The 20803-nt window shown below is 54.9% G+C and overlaps 1 protein-coding gene across 1 annotated transcript in view; it reads left to right on the forward strand.

The window, feature by feature from the left end:
- The window catches only part of FMNL2 (formin like 2), a 104755-nt gene that overhangs the window by 23744 nt on the left and 60208 nt on the right, over nucleotides 1-20803 (forward strand). The gene's annotated exons all lie outside the window — the stretch shown is intronic.

Consider the following 20803-nt stretch of genomic DNA (forward strand, 5'->3'; position numbering starts at 1 on the left):
GCATGGCTCTGTTGCCACATGCAGCATTCGAGGAAAAAACGTGGAAAACCAATTCAAGGAAATGGTTCTGCACCTGTGAGAGGCGATGCTGTTCACCTTAGAGCAGTGGATGTGGTCCTTTGAAGCGCATTGGAACCGAAGTGGCGTCATGGGAAGAGTTGGAGCAGCGAGAATAGCGCTTTGTGCTTATAATCTGTACATTTTATGTGCAACAGGGGTCTGGTTTGCAGAAGGGGATGCTGTTGCACTCGTGTAGATGTCCCTGAGGAGAGGCACGGTGCCAGCACACCGGCCGTGACCCCGCTGCTCTGCCTGGCTGGAGCCCGAACCTCCGCCAGCTGAGATCAGTGCAGTGCCGAGGCGATCTCACCTCCTGTCGGGACTGGGACGAAGGCTCAGGGCTGCCAGCCACAAGGCAGAGGATCAGCCGGGAGCCTACACCGGGTTATTTTGTTTGCAGTGCACCTCGGTGTTTGCCTTAATGTGTGTTTTTATACAAACAGCCCTCGGCAGGCTTCAGAAGGAGACATAACCCATTTAATCCTCGCCGTCCCCTCCGTGCCCCTCAGCTTTCCCCTTTCTGGACCCGCTGCCCTGTGGAGCTGACAGCACCTCGAGTCGGGGGCGCCTCTTTGCACGCCAGTAGGCTGCTTGTGTGCTTGTTTATTATCCCTTTTACCTCAGAACCAGCAATTTTTGTGCTGAATAAAGGGGAAGACTGAGAGTGCAGGTGCTCTGCGGGCCCCCGGTGCTCACCAGTTGCCCCCAGTCCCTCCTCTCCTCCCCATCCCAGCTTTTTCCAGCGCGGCTGCTCTTGGGAAGAGATTTCCAGCCGTGCCAGGCTGAGCAGGGCTCCTGTGCTTGGGATGCATGCGTGTATTTTCATGCTTGGGACACTTGTGACACACTTGGTGGTGTGGGGTGTGCTCCGGGGCTTTCTTCTCGGGGAGCATCAGTTTTCTGATTAATACTGCCGTGCGTGTCCCTGGAAGTGGCACTTGCACAATCCTTCCCAGGAAGGGGAACGGGGCGCATCTCGCCTCGCAGAGCCCGGTGGAGGAGTTGAATAGCTTGAACTCCCTTTAATTAAAGGTGAGGAAACCGAGATGTGGGGAGATTAAGGACCAGTTTTCTAAGGCAGCGCGGCGGCTGGTCGGGACGGGATTTTCCAAAGAGCTCGGCCCCATTGCAGCAGCAGATGAAGGGGCGGCTTCTCAAAGCACCCCGCCGTGCTGGACGTGCTGCAGGGCTGTGATCCGGGTGGGAACTGCCCCCTGGGCACAGGGAGGGTGCTCCCTTCCCTCTCTGGGTGGCTGTGGGGATGTTTTGGACCCGTCCTCCCGTGGTGCTCTGCGTGCCCCAGCACCTCCTCCGTGGACGGAGCCATCAGGACAAATGAAACCATCTCAGCAGAGGACATTGCAAGCATTGATAAGGCTAATTAATCTAACTTGGTGCCGTAGTACCAGGAACAATTCGTGTGTCCCCTGACAGCCTTTGAATTCCATGGAAGGTAAAAGGACGCAAAGTAGTCTGTAAAGGTGAGGGCAGGTTATTTTCATGGGAAATACTGAATGCGAAGACTGCAAAGTAACCCGAGACACGATGAAAGCATTTCTTCCCCGCTGGTTCCTTTGCTTGGAGTGGAGACCCCCGCGTGGCAGGGCTGCCCGAGGAGGGCAGGCGGGATGGGGCACGCATTGTGCCCGGATATTCTAGAAGGAAAACGTGTAGCGAATTAAAGGAAAGGTGTTTTCCTCTTGAGGTATTTTCCTCTGTCCTCTTGCGTTCAGCTGGGTCCCAGCGGGTCCGGCAAAGAGCAGCACGGCCTTTTTTCTATTAAAGAGCCCACGGAAGCTGCTGGGTCCCCTCCCCGGCCTCTCCTCAAATCACAGAGTGTGATCTGGGCTTGCCTGCCGTGGCGCAGATGTCAGCAGCCGCTGTACCGCACAGCTTCAGTGCAGCCATGTGCTCGGTGCCTTTCACATAGCTCTTTTATTCTTCTGTGTGCCTTTAGTGCCTGTCCAGTCAGTCCTCGTTGTCCTCTTCCTTTTGGAAGAGCCAGAGCAGTTCAGAGGAAGAGAGAGAAAAGGGAGGGCAGCCTGCACCGCGTTGTGCGGCGTGCAGCGGTGTCCGCGCAGCTCATCGCTGTCTACTCGTGGCTCCTGCTCCCAAAAGTGCTTCTTCCCTCGAGGGGGGATAGGTGGGACTGTTTTTGCTTCCAGCACACCTTGGGAGGGACCTCGTGCAGCTCTCTGTGCTCACACACTTGTGGGGGAACTGGGAAAGGGGGCTGCCTCAGCTGCCTGCACAGCTCTTGCTCTCGCTGGCAGGACGCGGCGGTGGAGCTGTGCAACGCTGCACCACAGCCCTTAGTTTTCAACCAAAAAGTAAACAGACACGGGGCTGAGCAGTAACAGCTTTGGGTTTTTGCTAGAAGTGTGCTGACCAGAGCTAGGCGAGAGCAAAATATTTGGAGAGTGGCATCTCTCCTGGCTGCTTCTCACAAAGCGCTGCTGTCCGTCAGCGCCAGCCTGAAACTCAGCGACCACGACCTGAACCTGACCGGCATTAAAGGCAAGGAACAAAACCCACCTTAATGACTCCCTGCTGCTTTTCCTCCTTTTTTCCTTTAGTTTTTTAATCAGGAGTTAATTTTTTCCTGCTTTTCCTGCTCCCTGCAGCAGCTCCCCACGTGGATGGGGAGCGCGGGTCCGGCTGCCGGGGCAGACCTGGCTCCTCGGGGCAGAATTGTCCTGGTGAGCTCCTGAAGGAGCCCTTCGGGTTTTGGTTTTAGGCCTGGGGGAGAGCTCAGCCGAGCACAGTTCAATAAATGTCAGATCTCCTGCCCGGGGATGCGTTTCCAGCACATCCATCCCACCCGGGCGTTAGGGAGGGGTGCGTTTGGTTTTCCCTCATTATTAGATGACAGCTTTTAATGTCCCAGCGGTGAGATTGGAAACAATCAGCATGGAAAGCAAATCAATAGGAACTCGGGGACAGCGGGACGGATGCTGCTTGACTTGATTCTGCAGGAAATCTTTGGTTGAGGTGTGGGACTGGAAGAGGATCTCCGCAGGTTCTGTACGCTGCAAAGACACAGCTGACGTGTCCAGGACTTGGATGATGCCCGGGCTGGTTAAATGCTGAGAGTTTTCTGTAGATAATGGAGAATTTGCTGCAAGAATAGCTGTTATTAAAAACAGGCACGAAAAACTGTCAGGAGACATTTTGTATCTGATAAGGGAAGCAGGAAGATAAGAACTCTGCACAGTGAAATCTCAGCCTAATTGCAGCTAGGAGGGAATTTGTGCTGCTTTATTCTCAATGACCAGGATTTCAACACGCTGCTTGGATTTTCTACACATTTCCAGGCTCGGGTGCCTCTCAGGGGACCGCCTCAGTAACTTCCCTTCTCGTAGGGCCCGTGACGGCAAAAGGAAGGTGGTTTTTATGTAAATCTCTCCTGGTGAGTCAGTGGTGCACCCGAGCAACATGCTGGCTAAATAGCCTTGTGCATAGTGCATTTTCCTTGGAAGGGGCTCATCGGTTTGGACTCAGAGCCCTGCCTCAAATTCATCTGTGCGGGAGGGCTCCCTGCCCTCGGCTGCCTTTTGTCGTCCTGGATGGCAGTGTCACTGGGTCGGGGGCAATATTTTGGTCTGAGCTGGAGCAGGAGCCACATGAAAAGCTGAGTTATTCCTGAACCAATTTCTCTGGTAGCAGGGTGAGCAGAGGCACACACGTGGCAGACGTAGGTAGGGCCCGGCCTTCTGCAGGGCTCTGCGTAGTGCCAGGACGTGTTTACTGAAAAGAGCTTTTATTACCTTTTTTTCTAGCTGCGCTCGGTTTGCATTTCCACCGTAAATTTTTAACCGCAGATTTGTGTTTTTGCTCGGTGGAGGAGCTCCATGAAGGAAGGCCAAAAGCCTGACTTGAAGTTGTTATTGTGATTTCTGTCCAAAAAAATCGTTGTTTACTTTACCATTGCAAATGTATACACATGGCACCAGCAGCTGGCTGGAATTATTCGGGGGCAGATCCTGCTTTTGTTGAAGCTGGTGTAAAAATAATTCCTTTGTCTTCTGTTACAGCCCGCTCGGGGGCCTCTGCGAGCACTCGGCCCCTCTGAAGAGGGGTCTGTGTGCGAATATATAGGAAGCTTTGTGCCGGCGGGTGGTGGACCAGCTGAGTATTTGGTGGTCACACTTTAAAGTAGGTTTGTTAGCGTTCTTCTGACGTTTTGTTGAAAAACGGAGCAGAAAGCAGCCCTGTATTTCGCTGTCACCATGCACAGATCCCCCCTGTGCCTTCTCCGTGGCCCAGGTGCCAAAACTGTGCCCGAGCAGCCGGGCTGCACACGCAGCGTTAGGAAGCAGCGGCCGAAAGCTGAAGTCCTTTTCTTCCTCTTCTCTTTAACCAGGTGGAAACAACGAGCAGGGCATGCGAACCGGCGGGGTGTGCAGCGTGGGTAGGATTGGGAGTGCTTTGGATGGCACGCTGGTGTCTGCAGGCTCCTCAGCACACCTCAGTGCCCCCGCCGTGTGCCGGGCGAGAACCGGGCACCTTCCCGAGGTACCTGGACCCTGAGGCCAGCTCTGCGTGCACCACGGGAGCCGAGAAGCGCCGGTCCCATTGACAGACGGAGCCTATTTCTTACAGACCACACAGGAGCACGGAGTATGTTTTTACAGTGCTCTGTTCCCGAGGCCCATACGGTTTCCGTTTATTTACCAGCGGAGGTGCGCGGGGCTGCGGGTAGGTTTTCCAGTGCCGTTCCTTCGATGCCATGCTTTCGATTGCAGCCCGGGAGCGTTCGTGGTGACCCCCAGCAGTGTCCCCAAGGTGCTCCCCGCTCGGGGCTGCCCTGGACCTGGCAGTGCCTCCCGAGCGTGCAGCCTCCCTGATGTGCCAGCTTACGGAGCTCTGCTCGGAGCCCGCAGGATTATTAAACTGGGAAGGCAACGGAGCTTGTGTGGTAATTATTTATGCAACTAGAATTAAGGGCAGCGTCTAACTGTGGGAAAGAAATGGAGAGAAATGTTCCTTCCTTGGGCTGGTTCAGGGCAGCCGGCTGTGTTTTCCTAGTCTCCAGCGTTGGACTTCTTGAAAGATCCTACAGAGCCTCCCATAATCCTGAAATATAATCTCTAGCAGAGATATTAGCATGTACCCTCTCACACCGAGTTAGGCAGAAAGCTCTGCTGCAGAAATATGAATAACCCAGTGCGTGATTCACACGGGCTTGGTTCAGCTTCATTGATTGGGGTTTATGAACAACTTTGATCCCAGAAGGAGGAACGTGCACCCGATGTGAACAGTTTCAGGCGACAAGCACCCTTTATTTGCAGGTACCCCCCTGTTTTGCTGTAATTCATTTGTATTCTTGGTACGCTGGCGGTGCTGGGATCATTTTTCCTTGTTCACACAGTGTCTGCTCGGGCTGCACCGCTCCCTACACCCACACTGTCTGCTCGCCCGGGCTCTCCGAGCATGTTAAAGCTTGACATCACCCTTCAGTCCCAGTCTGATTTCGCAATAACAAAAAGCAGAATTTGGAGAGAGAGCTGCCAGTTTTAATAAGCGCTAAAACACACCCAGCCAAGTTTACTTTATTGTTCTTGGGATAGACAAAAAAAAAAATTGTTTGCACAATAACATATTTTGCAGGGTTTGGCTGACTCCAGCCTTTCCTGCCTCCTCCTTTGTTTTCCGGATGCATCAGCAGATGTCCATGAAAGTGCTAAATCTGCACCCTGCCTGACCTTTGCTATTGAGGAAGGTAAATCACTCCTGGCAGGAGGCTTCCCAGAATATCTCCAGAACGATACTATTGCTATTGTAAACAAATCTAATTAAAGAGCTTTTTTTTTCTTCCTGCTAATATTTTAATCAGTAAGCTACCTCATCACAGTGCCTATTTGTGGTTTTACACTTCAGTGCTTTCTCAAGAGGCAAAAAAAAAAATAAAAATAAATTGCTAGTGATGTAAACCTCAGGGTTTGTTTTGCTGTTGTTTCTTTTAAAGACATTTTGTGGGGCAGAGAGTAACGCGGAGATTAGGCCAACAGAGCGATAAATATTTGAAATACGACTTGGAGGAGGATGTTTTAAGTCTGCATTTTGTACGTGTGGCTGTGGTGGAGTCCTCTGGGCTCCCCTCCCCTGCGCCGTGGTGCTTCAGGGACCAGGGAAAGCTGAGCAGGAAGGGGTAGGGATGGGAGGTGTGGGGCTGGAGGTCTGTCAGCAGGGCCTTGTGGTGCTGCCGTATTTCCGTGGGTTGTTCTTCTTGTAGTCACGTTAACAATCTGGCTGCCTCTTCAGCAGCAGTTAGGAAAGCTTGCTGGGATGTAAAGGTTCCTAAATCAATACCTAATCCCCGAAACAGCCGTATCCCTTTCCAAAGGCGGTGCCTGTAGGATCTTGCTCAGAGATCTGGTCAGCGCCCAGCTTTGGGAGCTGAGTTCAGACCTCCTCGGCGGCCGTCCTGCCGGCTCTTGCTGTCCCTGGAGCACCTGGAAGAGCCTCACAAAATTCCCCTGAGCAAATCCCCGTGTCCTGCTTACTCTGTCTGGGGTCCTGGGGGATCCCTGCCCCACCTGGGGCCACAGCTCATGGGCACTGGTGTGCTGGCAGGAGCTCGTGCCCAGAGCCAGGAAGGTGCCTGGCAAAGCAAGGGGACAGGGATTTGGGCTGGAGTTGTGCAGATCTCCCAAAGGGGTTATCCCAAATGTCTTAAGGGTTGAATTTTCCAGTGTATGTGCATGCAGGTTAACAATTGGCTCCGCTGTGATTAGTTTTGTGAAACACAGGGCTAGAGGGTTGTGCTCGTCTGGGGTGTTGGTGGTGAAAATAGCGAGGATGGCAAGGGCGTGCTGCTGACTGCAGTGGGAGCTTTTGGCTTGGCCTGCTTGCAAGATCGCTTTTGCTCACAAGACAAGTAATAAAATCATTTTATTGATTTAAACAACAACAAAAAAATTCAAAACGATGTCTACATATGAGCAACGTAAACACCAGCATAAATATCAGGCTTTGTACTTTGGCTTAAAACAACTCAGACAGGAAACTAATACCAACGCCCATTTCAACAGATGTCGTGTGCCAGGAAATCAATATAACGCCTTTCCAAGGCAGAGCCATGTTCTGCACGAGCAGTGAGTAATGAAGGCACGGCTTAACGAGGAGGGAGCCGCACAGCCCTCGGGAGGCATGAATTTCTTGTCAGGAAGAGCGCTGTGGAGGTGTGCGCTGAGGGTGCCTCAGGGCCTAATGGCCCAGCAGGGGCTGTGGAGGTGAAGGGCTCTGCCTTTTCGCTGCCGTGGTGGTCAGAGAAGTCACACCGAGTGTCCTCGGGATGTTGGGGACCAGTCCCTGTGTTGTGGCCTGTGGTGGCTGTGGGTTTGTCCCCAATCACCTCAGCGCTGCGTGTGGGGGCGCAGCAGGGCCCAGGCGGCCCCGCGCCATTCCTGCGCTTAAATCCTCACAGCAAAACCAGCCCTGCTGGGACCTGGGGCTGCCGTGGGGTTTTCGAGTGGTGTGAGGAATGTCTGCTGTGTCCTGGGGACAGAAATCCGGCTGATAAATCGGTCCTCGAGGGCTGATGTGGCTTGCACCAGGAAGTCAGGGGAGGAGTGTGCTGAAAAGGCTTCCCATTCTTCAAGCACTTGGGGTTTGAGGTGTTGTCTGCACAAACAGCGGGGCTAAGAGTTCAGGACCGGGCAGACTTCAGCGGGAACAAAACCAAGCTGAGTAAAGATACATCCCTTAGAAAAGCTGGTAAAGATATCTCCCTTAACACTGCGGGGAAACCAGGTGGCAGCGAGGGCTGGGAATTAGTTTAAAAGTCTGCTTGGTAATGTCATTAGGGCGTTGCTCTGACTGGAAGAAATCAGGGTCCTGCTGTTCCTAACCTCATTTATTATATTATATTTATTATATTTTATATTACTAACCCCAGTTTTTCCAGAGGTGCCACCAAAGCACCCAGAAATTGTCCCCTGTGCTCGCGTGAATGGCAGGGGGTGGGCAGGAGCTGTTCTTTGTAGTTGGCAGGATGGTCCTAATTTTAATGGTCCTTAATTGCTAAATTAAATCATAACAGGCCTTGGTCAGTGTGAATACCAGCGTTATTCGTAGCTCCCTGATGTCCTGCCCCACAGCCCCACGTCATGGTGCTAACCACAGGCAGCCTGTGCACGGGGAGCCGCGGTGGAAGGGATTTTAGGAGGGTGACGCCGTGCAGTGAGGTGTGAAATGCACCCAAACAGGGGAATGACACGGCCCAGGAGACGAGGAACTGTCATTAATTAAGCCCATTGAGATGGACTTCAAGGGGTTCTGGGGCCGGCCTTGCAGGCAGTAGAGCGAAGCACCTGCAGCTTCAGACGGTGCCTGCAAACCCCGTTATTAATGGCTTCCCTGCGCTGCGTTAGATGTTTTGGTGGATATCACAAGACCCTAATTGGTAAAACATGTTCTGTTAAAACAACCCTCTGCCCTCATGCTTGGCTGGCCGTCGAGACGCTGTTTGTCAGGGAAGAGAGGAGGTGCAGGAACTGAGAAATCCCCTCGGAGCTACGCCCAGGCGGCGCTGGAGCGAGCTCTGCTGGGTGTATCTGCGGGGAGGATGTGGTGGGGGGGGTCCTGCCTGTGTGCTGCAGCCTGGCTCGCTCGTGGGCTGTGTGTGACAGCTCGCTGGGTCTCCCTCACACCTCAAAACCCCTGCTGGTGGTGCTGGGGCTGGCTGCGGGTGCCAGCACCCCTCTGGCACCCCGGTGATCTCCTGCTGGTCCTGCGTGGCTGGTGCAGGGAGCATCCTGCTGTGATTTAGATCCATGGACAATTGCATCGTTTCTATTATTTCTTGTACAATTATTTATTCCAGAGGAGGAGCAGCCTGTGTTCTTACAGGGACGGGTACTGTCCCAGACCTGCTTGTGGAGTGCCCTGTAGCAGCGAGCATCCTGGTTGTACCATCGTGGTGTTTTCTGGATTTTTTCTTTCCATGAAGGTAGCAGGGGGAGCATCAGTAACTCCACCTGTCAGCCCGGCCTCTGCCCGTTGAGAAGCTGTCTTGCTGCTGTAAATGTTGTCCAACTGCATAAAGCACTGCCTAAATCCCTCTCCGGCTCTTCCATTCATTAGTCTGCAGGCACCTCAGGCTCCTGCTGATGAGGCCGCCTGCCTCTTCTGCAGCCAGTGCTCCAGCAGAGAGGAGGGCAGCTGTGGGCACAGCACCTTCTGCCTGCTTCAGGCGGCTGTGTGTGGGCTGCTCACGTTTTGGGGGGCACCCAGAGATCCAGCACGGGCTGTGGGGCACGTCCTGGTCCACCACTGCCGCAGCCCCGGGTGCCGCTGCACCGGGCTTTGGCTCTGGCTGGGCTGCGGATGAACTCTGTCTCCGGGAGGGCTGGAAATGCAGCTCGTTTATTCTTTCCCAAGCACTTGAGTGATGTTCAGTTTTGGGTGGTTCTGTTTTTCTTCTGACAAATGCTTTTGGAAGAAGATGCCTGCTGCTGGGGATGGCCGGAGGAGCGGATTGCACAAGCGCAGCGCTCGCTGCCAGCAGCGGGACGCCGAGGGCCAGCACGGGGCTGTGGCAGCTCCGGGCCGGTGACCACCAGGGCCGACACCTCCGGTCCCCATCCCACAGCCAGACCGAGTGGCCGCCTGAAGGAGAGGCCTCACATCGTGCTGCCAGAGGTGATTTATTGCTGGTATCAATGCAAAGAGTTGCCTTTTAGCAGGGCGCTTGCTACAAATGTGAAACACCGAGAGAGGTGCTGCTGCCACAGCCCTGCTGCAGACAGAGAGAGGCACGCGGGGAGATGCAAGAAATATGATAAAGAACGGTGTTGTGCTCTTCTCCCCTTCAACAGATGGTTATTTTTGTTGTCCAGCGTGACCTTATGTGTCTGATCCTGTGTGCCTTCTGGTTTTGTTGTCACCGTAGGGAACACGGGCGCTTCTCTGGCATGCAGATGTCCTTCAGCTGCAGGACTGGCAGCAGCTATTTCTCGACCTACCTGCTCTGCTTTGCTGAGCCACAGCTCTGGCAGGGGGAGCTTGCCAGCACCGATGGGCACAGCCACGGCTGTGCCTAGAAGGAAGCTGGCAGAGCTCGAGGTTCCCCAGCGCAGGAGCCCTGCTGCAGGCTGGGAGCTGTGAGACCTGCTGTCTGGGGAGCAAAAAGCATTAATTGCGACTTTCTGAGCTGGGCGATTTGGGAATTGATCATTTTTTGTAACCCCGTGGTTGCTCTGTGTTCTGCTTGGCAGGGCGTTAGGATGGGCATTACCTCGCCAGGTCTGCACCGGCTCCTGCAGAGAGGAATTAGGATGGATGTGGTGTTCGGGGAGCTGCACGCTGGCCTTGTAATGCTCTCTTTCTGTCTCATTTTAAACCAACAGCACGTAATTGTAGCTGGTATTGGCTGTGTAACCGAGCAGGAAAACTCCCCATTTTAATGGTATGAATTGCAGTTAATGGGGAACACCGGCTGGGAAATAATAACGCTCACCTCCAAAAGCTCCTTTCCCTTTTTCTAACAACCTGGCTAATGAGTATTTGGGGCAAAAGCCATGGTTGGGACTTGCCCGAGGACATTTCATGCTAGCTGCAGTAAGCAAAGGGGCTGAAATCAATGCCCCTCGGGGGGAAGACGTGGTGGGGGTGTCGCTGGTTTGCAGGGGACGGGCTGTGTTCCCCTGCAGCTGCCCGGGACCCAGTGCTGGTACCACTGAGCTGCTTTTGGATGGGAAATGCTGCACCCCGTGGCACAGCTCCACTGGGAAATGAGCGAGGGGAAGGTTTGGGGCTGCCCACGGACACACAGCTCGCTCCTGGTGATCGCTTCTCCTGGTGCTGGTGGTGTAGGGAGCTCAGTGGCACGGCGCTCTCCCCTCCTCGCAGCAAGAAGCAGGCACAGAAGAGAAGGAGCAGGGCGGAGGGAAGGGCATAATCCCAAATTACAGACAGGCTCCAGGCTGGACGTGGTATTTTGGGTTTCACAGCTATTTTTAAGCGCTCTGCGGCCTGTTCAGGCGTGTGCCAGGAAAGAGAAATCCGGGCAGGGACCTCTGCAGCTGCAGCTCCCGTGCATCTCCCCGCTGCTGCTGTCCCAGCCGCTGCTTTTCTCCTTCCCCTGCTGTCTGAGCAGAAGTTTGTGGACGTTTCCCTGGTGCTGGGTGTTCAGTGCTGAGCACGAGCTGGCCCCAAAGTGGGGCTAAACCTGCTCGGTGCCGATGCCAGCCCTCTGTCCTGCGGAGCGACTGGGAGGAGGACCTGACCCGTGCTCTTGTTTAGGAGGTGGTTTGAGGATCACCTCCATCCTTGTGTGGCCAGTGTGGGACTTCCACATCTGCATCTGCACGGGCAGCACGTGCAGCTGCTCCTCGCTGCTGCCATCCTTGGAAATGCAGGAGGAGGGAGGGAGCTTTGCTCACCCCCTGCCTCTGTGGAGGTTCGGGGACTGGCCCCTTGCCTTGCAGCACAAACCCAGCCCCGAGCTGAGCCGAGCAGCTCGAGCCAGCCCGAGGGAGAGGCGCGGGCTGCCCTGAGATACAGACATCACAGTGACAGCCTCGTTAGCGGAGCAGAAAAGGCAGGCTAATTAGCTGGAGCTGTGCTCAGCGAGGATGCCCAGCGCTGCGTGGAGGACGGGAGCCAGAATTTCCAACCAGAATTTCAATTTCGTGCGTAACCAATCGTGCATTCCCTTTTTCCCCCCTTTTACCATGAATCCTCCTTCACCTCCTAGGTGGGTGGTGACAGCAGGTGGTTGGGGACAGGCAGCTGAGTCCCCGGCTCTGCTGTCACAGCGTTGTCCCCATCCCTGTCCCCGTCCCCAGCAGGGGCACAGCCTGCCCGTGCTCCTCCTCCTGCTCCATGGGCGCTCCCCACACCACCAAAGGGCTGCAGGAGATGCCTGCACCAATGTGCACGTGGTGCTTGCCCCTATCAATGCTTCCCGGTGAGCTGCTGCTTCGAGGAGGAAAAAAAAACCTTTAAAATAGATGTAAGCAGATGCCCCAAATGCCTGTGCTTACATTCACAACTCAGTTTTTCCTGTCCAGGGGCTGGTACCTCCTTGGCTCTGCGCGGCTCTGCAGCAGGGTTGCCTGTGGGTGCTGTGCTGCAGTGGGGACATGGAAATGTGGTTTCAGGATGAATCCTGCTCGTCCCCTCGGTACCGTGCCGCCCCAGAGCCTCTGCCAGCTCATTGCCATGCAGTGCCACGCTGGGCTCCTGCGCGAGCTGTTTAACCTCATTGGCATGCCGGGGGCTGCCCGGGCTCCCGGCGTGGGAAGCGGCAGAAAGGCAGGGCTGGATTCACCAGCGGGGTCACCCCGGCTGTCCCGAAGAGCTCAGGCTGCCGTGCGTGCCCGAGGGACTTGGGTGTTAAAAAAGGGGGTTGTGAAACACTCCAGTCCAGCTTCCTCGTGGAGGTGGGGAAAGGAGGAGCGTTGCCTGGCTCCAACCTGCTCAGCCCGTGCTGGGGCTGCGTGGTGATGGCAGCAGAGCAGCAGCAGCCAGGCAGGAGGTTGGTTTTCCAGCAGGAGGAATTTTGCTGTTCTTGTGCACTCCTTGCTCTGATCCAGCGAGCAGTGGGCCCTGGGTGTCACCTGCTGTGCCCACAGGGCCACCAGACCCAGCTTCACCCTGCCCGGGGCTCCTCCTGCTCGCTCCTCGCTGCGCTGGGCTCAGCTCCCGGCGCTCGGAGCCCCCTGCTCCTTAATTGGGGGTTAATCACAAGAGCATTACCGCTTAATTTGGGGCTCTTAAAGAGCGGCAGAGCCTTCTGGAAAGGCATTAGGTAGCTTAGCCTCCTTTTTCTCCCCCTTCTTTTGTTGATATTTACAGCGTCAAGGTCATAACAAGGGAACTGCAGGAGGGGCATGCGCTCCGAGCTTTGTTTTGGGGGAAGGAGCAGGCCTGGGGTAAAACACAGGATTTTGGTCATTCCCCAGTGCCATCGGTGCGAGACGTGGTGCCCTCCTGCTGCGAGCGGTGCCACCGGTGGCAGCTTGCTCCCCGCCGAATGGAAAGCACCAGGACTTAGCCCAGGGAGGGAGATTTACGGCCAGGTAGCAGGCAGCCTTCACAGCCTAAGCTAGACAGCAATAAAAAAGCGTAGATATTCACCAAATGTAAACATGACCTCAGCTTCGTTAACACCTGCGGGTTGTCTCCACCTCCGTGGCAGCGAGGGGGGGATTTTTGGAGGTTTCAGCAGTGCCGTCACCTACACGGGGCTGTCTGGCATCTCCCTAAGGGTGCCCTGCTCGCCTTCAGTGCCTGCTCCAGAAGTGCCCGGTGAGTTTGCTTTGTGCCACTGCCACCCTGGGAGCAGCCAAATCCTGCCCCGAGCAGCTCACGGCCGCGCTGAGCTCCAGCAGGAGATGGAGCGTTGCAGGGCAGTGCCCCGTCATGTTTCTGGTTGGGGTTTATCAGCGCTCATCAAAGGGGTTTTTTGGTGAAAGACAAGCTGCTGCTGTTTACGCTCTCCACATGACGCACTCGGGAAGTCACGAGGCTGGTATCTCAGGCTGGTATCTCGGGGGTTAGCAGGGGAGCTACCTCCGAGATTACACGATTAAATTAGGAAGGTGTTTGGGGGTAAACAGAGGCCATTGTCGGAGGTGTTGCCGACAGGTGAGAAGAGCAGTGGGGATGGGGAAGGGCGACCCGGGGAGCTCGGCTGGGGCTGGAAGAAGCCCTCAGCTGGGCCGGGGAAAAGACAAAATCCATGAAGCGTGAGCCATTCTGGTGCACGCTGGAAACTTCAGCCTGCTGAGCATAAGCAGAAGCCCAGAAAATGTGGTTAGGGCTTTATTTGGAAAAACTTAACCCAGCAGAAACTTTTATGGGAAGGCGCGAACATTTATGGGTCTAGCACCGAGCCGGAGGACCCGCGTTGGGAAGGCTGCAGTAAAAGAGGTTAAAGAATAACCGAGGCTGGGGGGTGTTTCCCCAGGGCAGGGTTCAGCAGGGCTTTGCCCCGTGCCCCACAGCTCAGGAGGGTTTCCTCGCAGCAGACCTGGGGCCGGCACCAGCTCCTGGTTTACATTTCGTGCCAAGTTGTCTGGCAGCCTGTGTGCTACATAAAAGCTAACGTAGTGCTCGGTTTGACATCTGGGGGGCTGTGCAGGCTCCTTCTCGTGCTGGAGGACGAGCTGGGAGGCCGGGAAGGGGAGCAGGAGCTTCCCAGCGAGGATTGCCCGGCTGCAGACCTGGGCAAGGTCAGGACACGCAAGGACAGCCCGTGGCCATCCGGGAAGGGAGCGGGCTGTGTTTGCAGCATTGCCTTGTTGCCCCGTTACTCAGGCAGCTTCCCAGTAAAAAAAAAAAAAAGCAAAAAGCCAGTAAAAAGCCCACAGTGAAATGGCTGCGAACTTTCCATCACCGAGCAGGGCGTCCCGGGGGCTTGCAGCACAGTGCAGCCTTGTTCGGTCTCGGTGTGGCGGCTCAGAGGCAGCGCTGGGTTTTGCTAAGCACAGCAAACCTCGTGGTGCTCGTGTGAGCAGGGGGATACTGCTTGGTGCAGGCGTTATTGAACGGCTTGGCCCTGCCCCACGTGCCAGCACCGAGCCCGTCCTGGCCGTGTTCCCTCCTGGTGCTCTCATGGTGCTTCATGCTGTGGCTCTGCCCTGTCCTCAACCAAAGGATTTGCTCAGTTTGCAAACCCTTGGGGCCCGACACCTCAGCCCTGAATGGCAACAGCAAAAAATATCTAAGAACAGGTGAAACGTCAAATACCAGGACTGGAGGTTTGAAGGCACGTGATTTTTAGGGTTATTTGTGTGGTGTGTGTGTGCTTGTGCACCATGCATTTTTACTAACTCTTTTATTATCACCTCAGGCAGCCTTGAGATAAGGTGGGCAGAGCCTTTGGGGTGGGTTTTGAAGCACAGAGTGGTCCTGTAGGAAGGATCCCTCGTTCTGGCTACAGGTCCCACACCCGTGGTTGCCTTTGGCTTGCCGTGCGCCTCTTCTGCTGGGTGCTGGCGGTGCCTGCAGTAGCCAGCCCTGTAAATATCCCCAGCGCAGAGCAGGGTTTATGGCTCGCCCATAAAAATTCCCCGGGGTTTGAAGCCTGGCGTATGGGAGCCTTTCCTCCTGTTTACATTTTTGTGTATAACAAGCTTCCAGACGAATTGCTCTCGCCCTCATCGAGTAGAGGAGCGTGGAAAAGAGGAGGGTGAAGGGTTTGCTGTTCTCCAGAAGTGCTGATCGCTGCGCTGCTCACCGCTTCGCCGTGTTTGCTTGGTCCGAAGGCACCCACTGCACCTCCTGGAGAGCCTCGGCCTCTTGAGCTCTGGCTCACGGACACGCAGACCTTCTGTAAAAGTTGTAAAAAGCTAATTTGTAAAGGTCTGTTGTGAACGTGTACCAGCTTCGCCCCTCTGGGCAGCCCGTCCCCGCAGCTGCCCTGGGTGGAGCAGTGCCTGGCCTTAGGTTTTGAGGGGAATTTCCCACATTTCGGTTCGTGCCCACCGTAAGCCTCAGCACATTTTGTTCGGGTGTCTGGGGGCTTTTGCGTTTGTGTGGTGTTGGTGTGCACATTGTGTCCTGTTTTTTTTTTAAATTATTTATATTTTTTCTGGACACATTAAAGTAGATCAGTTCAATATCCGTATGCATTACCTTAAAGAACTCAACAGAATGTGTCCATACGCATGCCTGTGTTCATGTATGTATATAGGGGAAGAGCTGCCATCATCTATGTGAAATATAAATAAAAACCATCCAAGTTTCCAGCGAATTGAGGCTTTTTAGTTCTCTTGTTCAGGGGCATTTCTGCGCTACCACCCAAACCTGGCTGTGCCGTTACAGGTTTCTGTGGGACACACATCCTCCAAAGGGTAGGTTGAGGAAGGGGGCTGCTTTCTTCGTCGTGTTGTATGTACCCCAGTGTGCAAAATGAAGCCAATTCTGTGCTTCAGAAGCATCCTTTCACCATCCCGTGACCTCCTGTTAGTTCAGTAGAGCAGTGACAGGAGGGTATGAGAAGAAGAGAGCCTCTGGTACCATCGACCCCACAGTTTCCCCATGCAACCTGCACACTTCGGGTGGGAGAAGGCTTCTTCCTATCAGCAGTGCTTGTAGCAAGGTGGGAGCTTCAGCTGCCTTAAAAATTCCAGATAGAGGAAATTTCTCTACCTGCTTTTTTGTTGCTTTGCTGAGAGCACGGAGGGGTTTGGGCAGCCACTGCTGGGTGCTGCTGCCCCTCGGGGTGGCTCTTTTGGGACAGAGCGACCGCGAGGCAGCCGCTCGCTGCCAGCCCTGGGACATCTGCTCGTAATTCCGCAGGGATTGTGCCGAGCAGCATCAGGAGGGACGGGAGTAAAAGGCCAGCCTTTTCTTAATTAATACAATTAATTAATAAAATAAGGCCAGTGCCAGGACCGAGCTGGGCACCCAGGAACGTGTGTGGCACGGGGGGAATAAGAGGCACCAAGGGGCTGTTTGCATGGCAGAGAGCAGCCACATCCCAGTGCCGGGTGGAAATGCTCCCCCTGCAGATCCAGGGCATGGTTAGTGGCAGAGAGGGCTCGTCAGTGAGAGCCCGTATGTTTAGATCAAAGACCAGTTGAATAAGAAAAAAAAAAAGGGGAGAAGGAGGATTAGAACAATAAGTACATTTAATTTTAGCATGGATTCCTCATAGAGTCAACATGCCCAGGATTGCTTCACTTGCTTCGAGCTTTCCTAAATAAACACAGCAGAGCGGGGCTGAGAGGTGAAGTTGTGCAGACAGTTACAGAAAGCTGAATTTTCATATTGTACGGGAATATTGAGGGCTGGTTTAGTGCCTGGGTCCTGGAGTGAAATTTTGGTACTGCCCAGAAATACGGAGGGGGCGTTTCAGTAGGCAGCTGTTAGCGGGGAATTCGGTTCCTTTCTGCTCCTGGTTTCTGGAGAGACCTGGGCACCTGGCAGTGCCAAGAAGTGAGCCTGGATCCGCTGATGATCCCAAATTTTCTTCCCAGGCTGTCCCCAGCCAGGAAGGCGCCTGCTTGCTTTCAGCTTTCCGAAGCCGGGAGGTATGGATTTGACTTACGGACCAATTTGGGATTTACTTTGTAAGAGCTCACCAGACATTAATAAAGGCTTAAAACAATTCAGACTGCGCCTGAAACCAGTCCTGACCATACCACAGGCAAAATGAAGGCTGCAGCTCATCACTGTGGAGGCAACGGAGAGGAAACCAGGAGAGCCGGAGGTGAAAGGCGCTGGGACCAGGCTGTCTGCAGGCTTGAGGAGCGTAGCTGAGGAGCTGGAGAGTAACCTCAGGTTAGGAAATTCCAGCTGGGGACAGGGGGTCCTTGAAGTCTGCAGTTGCAAATCAGAACTAAGCCCAGTCGGAGGAGAGGCAGAAGGAGAAAGTGCGTGGGGAATTAGGTCCCAGCAGTATAAGCCTCCCTGCCGCGTCTCAGCGAGGGCTCGGCGTTAACCCGCACCCTGCCCTGCCACCACGGGCACTGCAGCTCGGCTTGAGGGCACATTCACTGAGCTGAAATTTAATATTACCATTGCACCCCAGTTTTTAAGGCCCCAAACAACAGCACAAGCTACGGTGATGTTGAGTTCAGAGGCTGGGAGCCAGCGCCGCAGAGCTGCGGCCAGGCTGAGCCCTGCAGGATGCGGCCGTGCCCCCAGGGCTCCTGGGCACCCCGGGGAGCTCCAGGGAGTAGGAAATGCTTTTTTTTTGCTCTTGGAGGCTGGTGTTTTAGGGGTGGCTGTGCTCTAATTGGCTTACTGAAGCATGCAGGGCCTTCCCTGTGAGCGGATGGATTAGGAGGACTCTGCCGTGTTGGCACATTAATGTCAGGATTCATAAATAAAAGGGATTTGGACTTAGAGATGATAAGATTAATAAGAAAGAGCAACAGCTTAATGCCGTTAATTAGCAATGCTTATACCTCGGAGTCACTCAAACTGCTGCTGCATTTGTTTCCCAAAACGTGAAGCCTTTTAATTCTCTCCAAAACGAGGAGCGAGTCACACAAAGCAGGCGTCGCTCCTCGCCCCAGCAGCGTGTGGCTCGGTGCCTCTGGGACCTGCAGTGCCCCGTGTCAGCCCTCCCGGTGGCAGAAATCCCCGGAGCTGCTGCGTGTTGTGACATTTCTGTGACAGGAGCTGGTTCGGCCCCTCCTTTCCAGGTATTTCTGTTCCCAAATTACCGTGTCCCCAGGGCGCTCTGGCCCTCGGTGGCACCTGCCCCGCTGCCGTAGCGTTTTCTGAGCATAACCCTGACCGTGTGCCCCTGTGCGTCCTGCTTGTGCTTCTGCAGGTGCTCTCCTTGCACGGGGTTCCCTTTTTTTCTTATAATGCACTTGCTGGTCCTGAGAGATGCAAACAAACCAGCCAGCCTTGGGCCCAACACCCGGGTGATGCACCCGAAGGGGAGCCACAAGTTTTGTGCCCTGAGCAGGGTCCCAGTTCCCAAACCCACAAGCTGCGCTGTTCTCCCACTAAATTCAGGCGCTTTGGCACCTCAAAACCGAGTTTTGATGCCCTTTTCTGCTTTTCTTGGGACAGTTCAGCTCTCGGTGACAAAGCTGTTTTAGGATGGCCTTAAAATGTGAAGTTCTGTTCCCTGCGTTTTGGGGGCGTGCTCGCTCTTTGGGGAAAGACTTGGGATTGGGTGGCACTGGTGGCTCTTCAGGGACCTGTGCTGGGTCACTTAACTCTCGCTGTCACACCGATTCAGATAAAATCATCAGGAAATGGTCAAAGGAAGGCAGGCACGTGTGAAGCGTGTCTGTGTGGAAGGAGGCCGGCTCTGGACAAGCCCGGGTGCGCAGCGCGGTGCCGAAGCGTCTGGCACGGGCCTCGGAGCCGCTGCTGGGGGGGCCAAGTGGGACAGAGCCGAGTTTTGTTTAATAGGTTAAAAATATACATTTCCTTGATGCGCTGCTGGATTTATTTTTAACTCCTGAGCAATTTAATATTTTGTAGGCCTGCTAGTGTTTCCCCCGGTTTTCCATCTGCTACTGCGATTAATTCAAGGCCGCGCTTTACAATGCCAGTCTGGAGCAAACGAAATGGAAACCTTACCTATACGACTTGGCACGCGGCAGCAGACATGAATAACTTTGGAATTTGCGGGGAGAAAGAGAAGTTATGTGTGTGCGTGGAGCCAAAACAGGGCTGGAAGCCGGCCCCTGCAGACGGCCGCGCGGCGTTGGGGTCTGGCCGAGTTGTGGGGGGAGGCGGTGGAGGTGCTGGTGGAGGAATGGGGCCGGTTGTGTGAGCTTTAGCCTCCAAAGCTGCGACGAGGGTAAGGATGGGAAGAGGAATTGCAGGCCCTAGACCTGTAGGTAGCCAAAAAGGACCTGGAGGTGGCGAGGAGACGGCTGAGACACCTCCCGAGAAGAGAGCTCGAGGAGCTGTGGGCACAGGTCACGCTCTGTGTATGGGCAGGGGCTGAGCCCGGCTGCACGCACGGGATGTGGAATAATTCTGCCTGCCAGACCAGGGCCATCCAACCTACATGGCAGGAATTGCTGGAAAAAACGAGAGGGTTGTGAATGGCAGCAACTGGCGAAATACAGGGGGTGGCTGTGTGCAGCACAACCATGCGGGGCGAAGGAGGTCACGTTTCGGGATGAGGTCAGATTGAACTCATTTCGAAACGAGCTCACACCAACCTGCTGCCTAGGTCTCGTTTTCCCTGTTTGGGGCTCTCGGCCACGCAGAGCCCTTTCCACGGCTGGGTTCTGCAGAGGTTTCCAGGCTGGTTTTGTGTCCGAGCGCCAGCGTGGTTCGGGGAGCTGGTTAGGGACAACCAGGTCGCAGTTCGGCAGGGCGAGCACTGCAGGCAAACGGCGAAGCTCCTCCTGCAGCTGAGGTGTAGTGGAGCTCTGAAATGTGTTTGCGTCCTCAGAGGGAAGGAATGGCACTCGAAAAAGCCCCAGGAAAAATACCGAGAAGTGCATTAAAATGATAAGAAGGGCTGATAAGGGGTATGCGAAGAGGCTGAGAGAGGAATCGAGGGCAGATAGGATCGCAGCCTGTAAATGCTGTCAACATGACAGCATGGATGAGCAAAAAGAAGGGTATTTGTTATCTGATAGAAAAGAGGCTTTGGGAAGAGCAGCCACTGCAGCTGCAGGTGACGCTCATCCGCTGGGGTGGAGGTAGAGGGGGTCCTGTGGGAGAGCAGCAGGCGCATCTGCGAGATGCAGGAGGCCAGATGAGCTGGAGACCTGTTCTCCGTGCCTTCCTCGGGGATCCTGCAGAGACCGCGAGGTCAGAGGGCGGCCTCGGGTGTCAGAGCATTCCCGGCAGGAGGAGGCGTTTGCAGCCACACCAAAGATTTCAAAAGAAATCTGTGCTGGGGTCGGGAGTGACTGTGCTCCGCGCAGCACGGCCCTGCAGGGAGGTGGCCGCCGTCCCGCTGGGGCTGTCTGCGGCTGTCCCTGGCCAAAGGGGACGTGGGCATGGAGACAAAACCAGCCCAGTGCATTTCTGATAAAGTGCTTCAGAAATACCGATCCCTGCTGCATGACCACTCGACATGCGGGTTGAAATTCCTCGGTCACCGCTCCCTCCCGTGCCTGGGACGTCCCCTGTGCCACTCGTGGCCGCGTGGGTGTTCCCAAGGACCCCCAGGACAGGCTGGGTTTGGCAAAGCTGTGAGCCTCCTGCACGGGCTGTGAAGGTGCGTCCTGATACAGCAGGGTCTTGGTTCCTAACCGTGGGTTTATTGAGCACTGCTTCGCTGCGGGAGTGTTTCTGGAGCAGCCTGTGGTTCTGGCCTCCTTCTGTGCCCGTGGTGCTGTGGGTTCCCATC

This window comes from Netta rufina (genome assembly GCF_964035555.1).
Source record: "Netta rufina genome assembly, chromosome: 6".
Classification (NCBI taxonomy): domain Eukaryota; kingdom Metazoa; phylum Chordata; class Aves; order Anseriformes; family Anatidae; genus Netta; species Netta rufina.